At 47.1% G+C, this 13,813-nt stretch overlaps 1 protein-coding gene across 1 annotated transcript in view; it reads left to right on the top strand.

Annotated features, from left to right (window-relative positions):
• Nucleotides 1-9,577: 9,577 nt before the first annotated feature.
• Nucleotides 9,578-13,813, top strand: part of LOC145537809 (matrix-remodeling-associated protein 5-like) — a 103,780-nt gene continuing 99,544 nt past the window's right edge. The window contains exons 1-3 of the mRNA XM_081568681.1: nt 9,578-9,823; nt 10,514-10,655; nt 10,815-10,925. The gene's annotated coding sequence lies outside the window, so the exon portion shown is untranslated. The remainder of the gene's footprint in view (nt 9,824-10,513; nt 10,656-10,814; nt 10,926-13,813) is intronic.

The following is a 13,813-nucleotide window of genomic DNA, read 5'->3' as shown; positions in this document are numbered from 1 at the left end:
ATCCTTTGAGGGTCTTTAGACGTGTCTACCCAATCTCATGCTTATTAAAATTTTACCTAGAAGTTGGTTGATATTTTCCTAGGAACATCTCCCTATGAAAGTGAAAGTCGCTCAGTCGTGTCTGACTCTCTGCCACCCCCATGGACTATACAGCCCGTGGAATTCTCGAGGCCAGAATCCTGGAGTGGGTAGCTGTTCCCTTCTCCAGGGGATCTTCCCCACCCAGGGATTGAACCCAGGTCTTCCTCCTTGCAGGCAGGTTCTTTACCAGCTGAGCCGCCAGGGAAGCCCTTGTTTGTCTCCCTATATATATTATGAATCGGGCTTCCCAGGTGGCTCTATTGCCAATGCAGAAGACGTAAGAGGTGTGTGTCCAATCCCTGAGTCAGGAAGATGCCCTGGAGGAGGAAATGGTAACCCACTCCAGTATTCTTGCCTGGAGAATTCCATGGGCAGAGGAGCCTGGCAGGCTACAGTGTATGGGGCTACAAACAGTCAGACACCACTGAGCGACTAAGCGTGCAAACACACACACACACACACGTTGCAAATTATGTGAATTTCTGTTCTTATGTTTATTCCACGCTGTGCCCAAGGTGAGGCAAGCCTTAATAATTATTTGTCCTTTCAGCTTATCTGCAAAACAGAAATAGAGTCACAGATGTAGAGATCAAACTTAAGATTGCCAAGGAGGGGAAGCAGGGAGGGATAAATTAGGCGATTGGGATTGACATACACACTATGTATTAGTTAGTTAATTAATAAATATCAGTTTATTGATAAAATAGTTAATAAAGACCTAGTGTATAGCATGGCGATTCCCTTGTAACTCAGTTGGTAAAGAATCCGCCTGCAATGCAGGAGACCTGGGTTCAATTCCTGGGTCAGGAGCCCTGGAGGAGGAAATAACAACCCACTCCAGTATTGCTGTCTGGAGAATCCCATGGACAGAGGAGCCTGGTGGGCTACAGTCCATGGGGTGGCAAAGAGTCGGACGCGACTTAGCGTATACATAGACACTGCAATGTATAACAGATAACTAATAAGGACCTACTACTCTATAGCACAGGGAACTCGACTGAATACTCTGTAATGACCTATGTGGAAAAAGAATCTGCAAAAGAATGTGTGTGTGTGTGTGTGTATTCACCTTAGTGAATTAGTGATATATATATCTGTTTATCTATGTGTTACTAATTCACTTTTCTGTATACCTGAAACTAACTCAGTTATAGTAGTAGATCAACTATACTTTTAAATAAAACTTTTATTTCATAATATATATATTTAAATAAACCTTAAATATAAACCTTATTTAAATATATATATTAAATAAAATATATAATAAAACTTTTTAAAAGAGATAAAAATAGTATTATTTATCTCTAAATTAAGCTTAGACAAGGCAGATTTTCATGTAAGCAGCAGACCAAACAAACAGGAAAATATCCCACTTCACCCTTGTACTTGACAAAATGCAGCATGTTTTTGATGAAACCCTTCTGTGTAGAAAGTTGCTGATGCTAATATAAAAGCATTGCATTTATTACTTTCTCTAATGAAGGAGATTACTTCAACAAAGACAGTTTGCTGAAAAGAGGAAAACCAAAAATAGGGCATTTTTTTTTTTTTTTTGGCAAGAGTATTCTTTTCTCCAAGTTGATCCAATATAAGTGTAGTTTTTTGTGTGTGTCCGGTGGGATGACCTTTATGTGCTGGGACATGAAAGCTGAAGGCTGGCCCCTAAACTTGAGGAAGCGAGCTGCAGGGACGGAGCCCGAGGGAACGTGATGACATCCTGAAAACTCGGGCGATGCCTTCAACGGCAAACAGCTGTCTCCTCTGCAGACCCCCGGGCCACAGCCACCAGTTTGCAAACGTTACGTGTGGTCAGTCCCGAGAAAGGCATCGTGCTGACTTCATTATAAACCACTCTTGGGAAAGGTCAGTGGCCATATGCACGTAGAAGGACCCAGTATCTCACCCTGATTGCAGACAGCAGTCCAGTTTCCTTTTGTGCTGTTTGCGGTGGATTTTATTTTCCTAAGGATGGCCTGAGTCCCACCATCTGTCTCCCCATCAGCTGTAACATCCGGGTGCCAAACCCACAACCGTCTTCATCCGACATCCTGTGAGGCTCCAGGTTGCCCAGAAAACCACAACTGATCCTCCCCTCGGAAAGAATGTGGATCCCTGTCTGCGGAGAGAGAGCTGCATTGGCCAGATAGCACCCCCTGAAATATTTCAGGAGGCCGATTGCGCTAGGATTTGATCAACCCCGTATTGGTCATGGTAGAGATTCAAGAGACAGTCGTCATGTACAGATGTGGGAGCTGGACCATAAAGAAGGCTGAGCACTGAAGAATTGACGCTTTCGGACTGTGGTGTTGGAGAAGACTCTTGAGACTTCCTTGGGCTGTAAGGAGATCCAACCAGTCAGTCTTCAAGGAGATCAACCCTGGGTATTCATTGGAAGGACGGATGCTGAAGCTGAAACTCCAATCCTTTGGCCACCTGATGCAAAGAACTGACTCACTGGAAAAGACCCTGAGCCTGGGAAAGATTGAGGGCAGGCGGAGAAGGGGACGACAGAGGATGAGATGATTGGATGGTGTCACCGACTCAATGGACATGGGTTTGAGCAAACTCTGGAGATAGTGGAGAACAGAGGAACCTGATGGACTACAGTCCATGGGGTTGCAACAGAGTCGGACGCAACTAAACAGCAACAGCAAATGGATAGAACATGTGAATGAGTTTACAACCACAGTGTTTGTCATGTCTTTCAGGAAGGTAACATCTGCGGAAGACAATGACATATTAACTCATTATTCACTGGTATTTCTCCTTCTCTGTCTGACTGACTTCACTCAGTGTGAAAATCTGTAGGTCCGTCCGTGTTGCTGCATATGGCATTGCTTCATCCTTTTTCATGGCCGAGTAATATTCCGTTGTGTGTATGTAGTCTATCCTCTTGATCCATTTGTAATTATGATTGACAGTGATACGACATACAATATTTGTCGTATGAGCAACATATGATTGCAGTACCCAGCACTCTGGGACACCTGAATTAGATGGTTTTGCTTCTCCGCAAACGTATTTCATGCCTTGCTTTATTCACAGCATGAGTTTTTCTCATCCTGCTGATTCTCTGTGTCTTGTCCACCAATGAAACTCATCTTTCAACGCTTGACTGTGAACGGCCATTCCTCCATGGACACATCTTGGACACTTTCCATTCCCCATCATGTGTGGTTTTTATATACCCCATACCCAGCTGTTACCTGCCAGCTCCTAGTCCCTTGTTTGCTCAGCAGACTGTGAACACCCATGTGTACATGGGTGGCAGCACAGCCCGAGAGTCCCACCAGTTGACACCATCGAGGGCAGAGCCCATCTCGACGTTCTTCCAGACACGTGGTGCCCAGATGCAGCAGCTTGAGCTTCCGTTTTTAAATCTCGCTTCCACAGCAGAAACGAACACTCGGGTAGTGGCCACGAAGGGGGAGCCTGTCAGTCGCCAACAACGTGGGTTCCGCCACGTGGAGAGGTGACTTAAACCTATTAAATGTACACACGTCCGCAACCCATGGGCACAGCGGGGCGGCCGCCGCTTTCCTGTCTGCTGAACTCCCCTCTGCCACGTGGATGCTCTTTCAAGACAGTGCCTTTCTAACCTTCTGTAAAGAAATCCCCTCTCTGTATTAGACAAAGGGCTTGCCAGTGGCTCCGTGGTAAAGAATCCACCTTCCAGCGCAGGAGACGCATGTTCGATCTGGGGTTTGGAAGATCCCCCTGTAGGAGGGCATGGCAACCCACTCCAGTATTCTTGCCTGGACAATCCTGTGGACAGAGGAACCTGGTGGGCTGTAGTCCATGGGGTCACAAAAGAGTCAGGCACGACCGAGCATGCACATATTCACAAAACACACAGTATTCCCTCTCCTTTCTCTTTCAAGAGACCTCTGTTTTTTTGTGTTAGATTTAATTGTGAGATTTTCCTCCCTTACTGGCAGCCTTATGAATCTCAGGGTCAAGAAAAGGTGGACTAAAGTCTAGACTTGACTCTGTATGCGTCGTCTGTATCTTGAGCAAAATCGCATCCTCCACGGGGAGCCACGTTGCCTTCATGCCGACGAACATCGTGAATTCAATTGAGTTAGTGTGATAAGCGCGTGCCATCCACGTTTTAATGGAACAACCGTTAAGAATCAACTTACCTTTGCTTTTTCATGCCTCCTTTTTTGGAGGACATTTGATCTACAATGGAGCTTCAAAGAATTTTTAAAATTAATTTTTATTGGAGTATAGGTGGGCTTCCCAGGTGGCACTGTGGTGAAGAACCCACCTGCCAATGCAGGAGGTGTAAAGAGACGTGGGTTCGATCCCTGGATGGGGAAGCTCCCCTGGAGGAGGGCATGGCAACCCACTCCAGTGTCCTTGCTCGGAGAATCCCATGGACGCAGGAGCCTGGGGGGCTACAGTCCACGGCCTCGCAAAGAGGCAGACACGACTGAGCAACTAACACACTGTTTATAATTAATTTGAACATGGACGAGAAGTCACCATTGGTCTTGAAGGGATGTGATGGCCATGGGAAGCCTGTCGGCAGGTGGAAGCTGGTACATTCATGGGAGGTCGTGTCTCTCCAAAGTGGCTGCGTTGTACAGTCAAACCAAGGTCCGCTTGGATTTCTGGAGGGATTTCCCTTAGACTAGGGGACGTTGGACAGTGGGGAAGGAGTGTATTTGTTTCAGATGAGATTTTGCTTGTCACTTGACTTGGATAAAGTCATCAGATGACTTTGTTGCTTAATCCAGTGTGGTTACCCAGCCAGCTCCCCCCTCCATGTACTCATGGTTAAGATCCCACCTTGTGTGGGGAGCGGAGACAGGCCGTCTTGGTTTTTGTTGGGAGTTGGGCGTCTGAACTGTAATTAAAGCTTTTGAGGTCTTTCTTTTTGCATAGTTGATATGTTTTCATTGATCTTCTCCATGAAAGATGAGAAGGTGTTTCTCTTTGGGCAGCTGATATTTTTTCATTGATCTATTTTTTTTTTTTTTTACCCTTCTTTTTCTTAACGCTGAAACGTTTGTGTAATCTCAGGGAGAATCAGCCTGTTTCTGATTTATATTAACTCACTGAATATTTTTTCTATGTACAAAAAAGTCTTCTGAGAGCATTTAATATACTATTTTGATCTTTCTTAGCTAAAAGCATAAAGCCATATTTTTTTTTTCCCTAAGGGTACAAATCTGGAAGAAATTTAAATTATGATCAAAACAGCAAACTCATCAAGTTTGAATGGTTTCTAAACTTGGAGAAAAGAATTTCTTGAGTCCCTTTTATTTCAGGAGAATGTCAGATTTAGATTCTCTGGCGTTGCACGAAACGTATACACTTTTGTTTTTTCAATCTATGTATGATTCTGTTACACGAAGCATCAATTTTTCCTATGAAATCCTATGTAACCTTGTGAAAACATTTCAAAAATATGTAAATAACCTCGATGATTTTAAACATTTTTCTCCTGGCATGAGGAGATACTTAAAAAGAGCTATAGGATCTCAAACTGGTGGTGATGTTTCAGGAAAATTGAATCATGCTTCTTCCAGTGAGAAAGTAGAAATTGAACAAAATGAGCAAAAGCAGAGATAGGAAGATGAATTTTACATCCAGTTCTTTGTCCGTATGTCAATGGGAGAGGCCTGAAGAATCAGGGACACAAAATTTCCCCCCCTTCCACTTTTTTTGTTCTTTAGTCACTCAGTCATGTCCAAGTCTTTGCAATCCTGTAGACGGCAGCACACCAGGCCTCCCTGTCCATCACCAACTTCCGGAGCTTGCTCAAACTCATGTCCATCGAGTTGGTGATGCCATCCAACCATCTCATCCTCTGTCGTCCCCTTCTCCTCCTGCCTTCAGTCTCTCTCAGCATCAGGGTCTTTTCCAATGAGTCAGTTCTTCGCATCAGGTGGCCACAGTATTGGAGCTTCAGCTTCAGCATCGATCCTTCCAATGAATATTCAGGACTGATTTCCTTTAGGATGAACTGGTTGGATCTCCTTGCAGTCCAAGGGACTCCCAAGCATCTTCTCCAGCCCTACTGTTCAAAAGCATAAATTCTTTGGTTCTCAGCCTTCTTTATGGTCCAACTGTCACATTTGTACGTGACTACTGGAAAAACTATCAGAAAATTCCCACAGAACAGCCCAGTAGGTACACACGTATGTCATGAAGCATTGCAACAAAGCACCTTCACTTCCTTTGCCCTGAAGTAGAATCAGATGCACTGGATTCGCTGAAGGGGAAGGTCTGGTTGAACAAAACATTGCCAGACTTGTCTTTTATTGCATTTTATGCTCAAAGGGGCTTCTCTGGTGGCTCAGATGGTAAAGCACATGCCTGCAATGCGGGAGACCCGGGTTCGATTCCTGGGTTGGGAAAATCCCCTGGAGAAGGGAATGGCAAACCACTCCAGTATTCTTACCTGGAGAATCCCATGGACAAAGGAGCCTGGTGGGCTACAGTCCACGGGGTCGCAGAGAGTCAGACGCGACTGAGCGACTTCACTTTCACTTCCTTTAAGCTCAAGGGACTTTGAGGACTAGGCTGCCTTCAGCATCCTTTTCAGCTGTTCTCTGGACCTGGTGACACACTCCTTGTGTGTTGTGGAATGGCCCTCAGAGGTGGAGAGTCAGCACCCTCATCTAGGACTCCTTCAGCAGCAGCTGTGAGCAGAACTAAGGAGTGACAGCATTTGCCCAGACGTTCGCGCAGCCAGGGACCACCAACGGAGGAAGACCCATGAGCGTCTGGGAGCTCTCCGTGGGTTGGGAAGCAGCGGTCCGGGAAGGATGGACGTATAACCAGCAAACAGAGAAGACGTGATGAACAGTGGAGCCAGACGTGTGGAGGGGCCAGGGAAGGCGGCCGGTTGTGCAGAGCCCGGCTGGCCAGGGAGTGGGTGGGGAAATGGGGGCAGGGTACGGTGGGCCGAGGGGGCAGGGGACGCCGCCCTAGAGACGCCTCCACCCCCACTGGTGCCTGGCAGCGCCGGGCACAAGAGAGAATCCAGAGAGAGTCAGATCCATCCCTGGCTGAGTCCTCCCAGAGCCGTTTCTACCGTCACGACATGACTCACTCTGCAGCCCTCCCCCAAGTGTTGCATTTTAAGTGCTTCTGCATTTTACAAATTCTCTATCTGTCCGTTCATCTATCCATCTATCTCTCTGATATAAAAACAGACAAGGCTAAATAGAATAGATGAGTCACGATATCCAATATGAAACAGATGAGTTAGATCAGATAAATGGTACAGACATAGTGACCTGGAGGAGGGCATGGCAACCCACTCTGATCTTCTTGCCTGGAGAATCCTGTGGACAGAGGAGCCTGGCGGGCTGCCGTGCATGGGGTCGCAAAGTGTTGGACACGACTGAAGCGACTTAACACACACACACACACACACACACACACACACACAATGAAGGTGGAAAGTGAAAGTGTTAGTCGCTCAGTCGTGTCCAACTCTTTGAAACCGCAGGGTCTGTAGCCCCGCCCGGCTGCTCCGTCCACGGGGATTCTCCAGGCAAGCAGACTGGGGTGGGTTGCCATGCCCTCCTTCAAGGGATCTTCCCGACCCAGGGGTCGGACCTGAGTCTCTTGTGTGTCCTGAGTTGGAAGGTGAGTTCTTTACCACTAGGGCCGCCCGGGAAGCTGCAACCATTGCCAGATGTCCCCTGGAGGTTCCTTCATCTCCTTCAAGGATCACTGGGTCAAGGCGAGCACACTCAGCTCCCTCTAGAATACGAGGCGTTTTGTCTCTTCCCTGTCATGCACTGCAACCAGAGAGGACAAAACAGACCAGGACCCTTCTTTCTCCTACCTCTTGCATCCGAGACGTTCCTTTCCAACACTTTGGAAAGTCCCTGGCTCTCCAAGTGGGTTCACATTCAGCGATGAAGTATTACGAAATACTTTTTCAGTTCTGAGAAATGCTTGTGGAACCAGGAATAATAATAATAATAATAATAATAATAATAAAATCAACCTTGAATATTCACTGGGAGGACTGATGCTGAAGCTCCAATGCTTTGGCCACCTGATGCGAAGAGCTGACTCATTGGAAAAGACCCTGATGCTGGGAAAGATTGAAGGCGGGAGGAGAAGGGGACAACAGAGGATGAGATGGTTGGATGGCATCACCGACTCAATGGACGTGAGTTTGAGCAAGCTCCGGGAGCTGGTGAAGGGCAGGGAGGCCTGGCGTGCCTGCGGTCCATGGGGTCACAGAGAGTCGGACACGACTTACAGATGGAACAACAGCAGCAACCAAGCAGAAGAATGTAGGTACGGAAAACCCTACCGTTCCTTTGCCTGTTGCCTTCGGGGTGGGGGGGGTCTTCACGCCTCTCAGGATGCATCCAGTGATTGTTAAAAACTTCTGCACAAACTCCCGGCATGATGCTGTGGTTTTTGATGGATTGTGTAGCTGCTGTCCGATCTTACAAAACTGCAAAAATAAGCACACCCAGCAGATTTAAACATGGCCAAGTTGAACATTGAAAGAAAAAAAAATAATCGTCATTGCCTAATCTCCCCACAGAAAGGAAGAAATAGTTTACTCGAGAGTCATTTGAACTTCCAGCGTATCAGTCATTTGTATACGAAGAATCTGCTGACATCGCCTGTTGTTTTGTGCCTGATTAAAACAACTATATAAATTAACAAGAGACACGGGCTGAGTTCTCATCTCTCTTTATGTGGGAGACAACCCATTTGCAATCGAAGACTATTTTGTGCCACAGGCCTGAAGGGTCTTTTTTTTTTTTGGCTCAAATCGTGTCCATGAGAGGGCAGATGAGAGAGTCTTTGCCCAGGGGGATTTGAGAGGTGTTTTTATGTGTTCAGTAGATTTCAGCCAGTCGGATTTAAGAGTCACTTCCTTATTAGGCCTACACTGGTGGTCCAGCGGCTAAGACCCTGCTCCCAATGCAGGGGGCCTGGGTTTAACCCCTGGTTCAGGGAACTAGATCCCACATACGGCAGCTAAGATCGAAGATCCTGAACACCTCACCTGAGTCCAAGCACAGAAATAAATTTGTTGTTGCTGTTGAGTCGCTCAGTCGTGTCCGACTCTTTGCGACCCCATGGACCGCAGCACGCCAGGCCTCCCTGTCCATCACCAACTCCCAGAGCTTGCTGAAACTCATGTCCATCGAGTCGGTGATGCCATCCAACCATCTCATCCTCTGTCGTCCCCTTCTCCTCACGCGTTCAGTCTTTCCCAGCGTCAGGGTCTTTTCTAATGAGTTGGCTCTTCTCATCGGGTGGCCAGAGTATTGGAGCTTCAGCATCAGTCCTTCCAGTGAATATTCAGGGTTGATTTCCTTTAGGATGGGCTGGTTTAGGAGACATAAATAGTTGTTTAAGCCCCCCTCATCTGGAGTACTTTATTATGACAACTCTGGCAACATCTCCAAGCATGGTCTCTGTACCCCAGGAATTCGACTGCTTTGTGGCTTCTTTGCTTATTTGGCAGTAAAGCGATGCTTGAAATAATGTTTTTCAGAGACTTGGTGCTGTTGCAGAGGAAAGACCCAACCTTGAAGACATTCAAGGTAGCCAGTCCCTTCCTTCCAGCTCAGATGCGGACCAGAAGTTGACGTTGCCTGGAAATCTTAATGTCTCACCTGCAACCCCGACTCATTTTCTTTACATTTGGGCAGCAACTCAGAATCATGGCTGGCTTCTGATTTTTCCATTCTGCCTGTACTTCATGAGATGCTACAATGAACTGATGGATGTATTTTTCTTGGTGAGAAAAAAAATCTTTTTTTAAAAAACATTTAATGCACTTTCTAGTCTGGCTGAGGAAAGTAGAAAATTTTAGGCGGTGGTCTCAGGGTTTCAGACCATTTCCAAACTCTCACTCTTGAATAAAAATAGTGTAGGTTCCCCCTTTTTTTTTCTGTGATAATTCCAGACTAGCTTTCCCTTTTCATCACATTCTCCAGGTAACGGATGTCGCTGTACTTTCTTTGCATGTCCACTGCGTTTTGCTACCTTCAAAACGTGTTCTTAGTGTTTTTACATTAAGTGACATTTTGAAAAAGCTCTTCTCGGAATCGGTGTGTCCGCGATTGCCCACGTGCCCTGGGGGAGGGTCTAGGCGTTTGGCGGCACCTGGTTCTTCTCACACCTGGGTTGCACTTGTATTGGCCGGGACGCTGACCTCAGCAGGACAGGACAGCAGCGTTTTGCCATTAAAAGAAACGCCCACGTCTTTCCAGTTCACACGTGCGTAGGATTGAAGGTGGGAGGCTTAAGACTCCTTGTCCGAGCTCATCAAAGATGAGACAGATGGACAGAGCCATCCAGAGCGTGTGAGAACATTGCTACGTTACTGCAAAAATAAAAAGAAAATTAAAAAACCCCACAAAAACGGGGTTCTCTAGACTCAGCACATGTGAGCTCAATTTGTGTTTCGTTGGCATCTGTCTTCCAGTATTCTCCTCCCTAGAACATCGATTGCAATAAACGCGCCTTGCTTTATCGGGCGCCCGGACCTGAACGCCACGTCCGCCAGAGATACAGTCCGATGGAAATTGCACTGATAATTTAAATGCAAGCGGATGAAAGCTGCGAGAGTAAGAAAGCACAGACAGAAGTCTCTTTCCCCTGAAGTCTCTGGGGTGGTCAGTAGGGAACTGCTGTGTTCCTCTGTCTTTGCCATATTGCAGACCCGTTCTTGTAAGGATGTCCGCACTTCCTGCTTGTGGAAAGTTGGCCACGTTACCCGATCTCAGTGCTTGTTCCCTTAGGCATCAGCGCGAGATGGTACAAGCCCACCCCAGGATGTTCATACGAGCCCATCCCAGGATGTCGGTGACTTCACGGCTTACCCAGTCTCTTAAGAGGTTAGTGGCATGTCTTTATACATTAGGAAGAGCCAGTGGCTGCTGTCTCTCTCTCATCTGTCTCTCTCTTAGCATCTTAGATGCCGTCATCTTGTTCCCATAAGAAAGTGTGATTCGGCCAAAATTCATAGTAGAGAGACGTCTTGTTGTCTTTGCAAACTTTATTGAAGTACAGCTGATGTACAATGTCGTGTTAGTTTCAGCTGTACAGCAACGTGATTTCGTTACACCTTTCAGAGGGTAAAGGACCTGCCTGGAATGCAGGGGACCCGGGAGACCCGGCTTCCATCCCCGGGTCAGGAAGATGCCCTGGAGGAGGACATGGCAACCCACTCCAGTATTGTGGCCTGGAGAGTCCCATGGCCAGAGGAGCCTGGCGGGCTACAGTCCGTGGGGTCGCAAAGGGTCGGACACGACTGAGCCACTGAACAACAACAGTCACTCGAACACTTTCCTTACATCCAAGCTTTCTCAACTCCTGCTAAACCCAGCACCCTTTTTTGTGAAAAACAAATCTTCCCCATTTTTGACTTGGCTCTTGGAAGTGAACTGCAATGCATTTGTCCAGCGGATATTCTTCTGGAGGGTCAAGAATGGTTTCTTTTCCTTTTTGAAATGGGTGCTCACCAGCTATCCTAAATCATGACCTCAGCCTGTGACAGTAGGGAACTCTGTAAACACTCGGCATGTTGAAACATTGTCCAGTCAGTGTGTTTCCACACATGCCAGTGTCAAGCAGAGGACAAACCTAATACCCTGAAATTTAACGGTGCTTTAAAAGGCATCAGCAAACCACTGTGCGTGTGTGCGTGCTGATTCCCTTCAGTCGTGTCTGACTCTCTGTGACCCTGTGGACTGCAGCCCGCCAGGCTCCTCTGCCCATGGAGTTCTCCAGGCAAGAGTACTGGAGTGGACTGCCATTTCCTTCTCCAGGGGATCTTCCCAACCCAGGGATCAAACCCGGGTCTGCCGGATAAGCAGGCAGACTGTTTATCTTCTGAGCCACCAGCGAAGACCAAAACAACCAGTGTCTACTGGATATTGGAAGAAAACCTATCCTGCTTCTGTCATTTTGTTCAGAATCCTTGAGTGTATGTGGTTGGCCGAATAACTGAATAAATCCTCCCCCGCCTCCCGTCCCCAAATGTTCATGCGTGAATACTTGGAACTCACGAATATGTTACCTTATGTGGCAAAAGGGGCTTTGCAGATGTGACTCAGTTAGGGGTTGAGATGGCAAAAGCCACCTCAATTAAGTTGAGACGGGGAACTGCCAGTGGGCTTACTAAGGTGGTCCCTATGTGTCATGACCAGGGTTCTTGTGGACAGTAGCAGGAGCGTGAAGTCACAGAAGGAGATGGGAGGACAGAAGTAAGTAGGGGGAGAGATGGACAGAGACTGAGGCAGAGACGCATCGAGAGACATAGATGGTAAGAATCTGTGCTCCTGCTTTTGAAGGTGGACAAAGGGGCCATGAGGGGAGCCATGCAGGGGGCCCCCTAAAAGCTGGGAAAGACGGGAGGACAAGACAGTTTGAAAGGAGGAAAGATAACGGGAGGAATCCAGTGTTTCTCCTGGAGTCCATTTCAGAGGCTCTTTCTTAATGCAGTTTCAAACACTGTATGAAAGTGAAGTTGCTCAGTCGTGTCCGACTCTTTGTGACCCCATGGACTGTTTCTCTGTCCACGGGAGTTTCCAGGCAAGAGTGCTGGAGTGGGTTGCCATTTCCCTTCTCCAGGGGCTCTTCCTCACCCAGGGATTGAAGCTAGGTCTCCCGCATTGCAGGTGGACGCTTTACCCTCTGAGCCACCAGGGCAGCCCCCAAACATTATATATACATGTACTGCATGAATCTGAGCAAGCTCCGGGAGTTGTTGATGGACAGGGAAGCCTGGCATGCTGCAGTCCATGGGGTCACAGAGTCGGACACAACTCAGCGACTAAACAGCAGCAACCAGCACATCAGCTGTATCCATTCGCCTCTTGATGGACACCTGGGTTGCTTCCATGTCTTAGGTGTTGTAAATAGTGCTGCTATGAAGGTTGGGGGTGTGTGTGTCTTTTCAAATCGTGGTTTTCTCTGAATATAAGCTTAGGAGTGGGATGCTTGGGTCATAAGTCAAACATGTTGCTCTCTTGACACCAGGAGAAAGGAGCAAAATTAACAAGCTCCTTGCATTTTAACCTTGGATATCCTCACTGTTTGGTGAATGTAATCTCCGTGTAGATGCACCATAAAACTTATGTTTGCTACAAAAAAAAAGCTTTTACAAGCTTGATACATTCATCCCAGTTGTACATACCGAGAACACGAAGACTGTTTCCCTCCAACCTTCTAGAACTGAGATTCGTTGTTACTCAGTCGCTAAGTCGTGTCTGACTCTTTGTGACCCCATGGACCGCAGCACGCCAGGCCTCCCTGTCCACCACCAACTCCTGGAGTTGACCCAAACTCATGTCCATCGAGTCAGTGATGCCATCCAACCATCTCATCCTCTGTTGACCCCTTCTCCTCCTGCCCTCAATCTTTCCCAGCATCAGGGTCTTTTCCAGTGAGTCAGCTCTTCGCATCAGGTAGCCAAAGCGTTGCAGTTTCAGCTTCAGCATCAGTCCTTCCAATGAGTATTCAGGGTTGATGTCCTTGAGCATTGGCTGTTAAGATCCCAAACAGGTTGGTTCTCAGCAACATCAAGCCACATGAACTGTCATTTAAGGAGCAGAACACGTCGGCCATGGTTGATTCAAGTTCAGTTTCTGGTTCAGGTTGCTAAGGGAAGTTTTTCTTTTACTTCAGAGGTGAACAAAGCCTACTTGTTTATATGTCTTTCGAGACACGAGGTTATCTTCCTTTATAGATCTGAGGTTTCTAGAAACTAGAGTCTGTCTGA

Source organism: Giraffa tippelskirchi, chromosome Y (genome assembly GCF_054371585.1).
Source record: "Giraffa tippelskirchi isolate mGirTip1 chromosome Y, T2T-mGirTip1v1.2.pri, whole genome shotgun sequence".
Classification (NCBI taxonomy): domain Eukaryota; kingdom Metazoa; phylum Chordata; class Mammalia; order Artiodactyla; family Giraffidae; genus Giraffa; species Giraffa tippelskirchi.
This window is presented reverse-complemented; position numbering and strand designations above follow the sequence as displayed.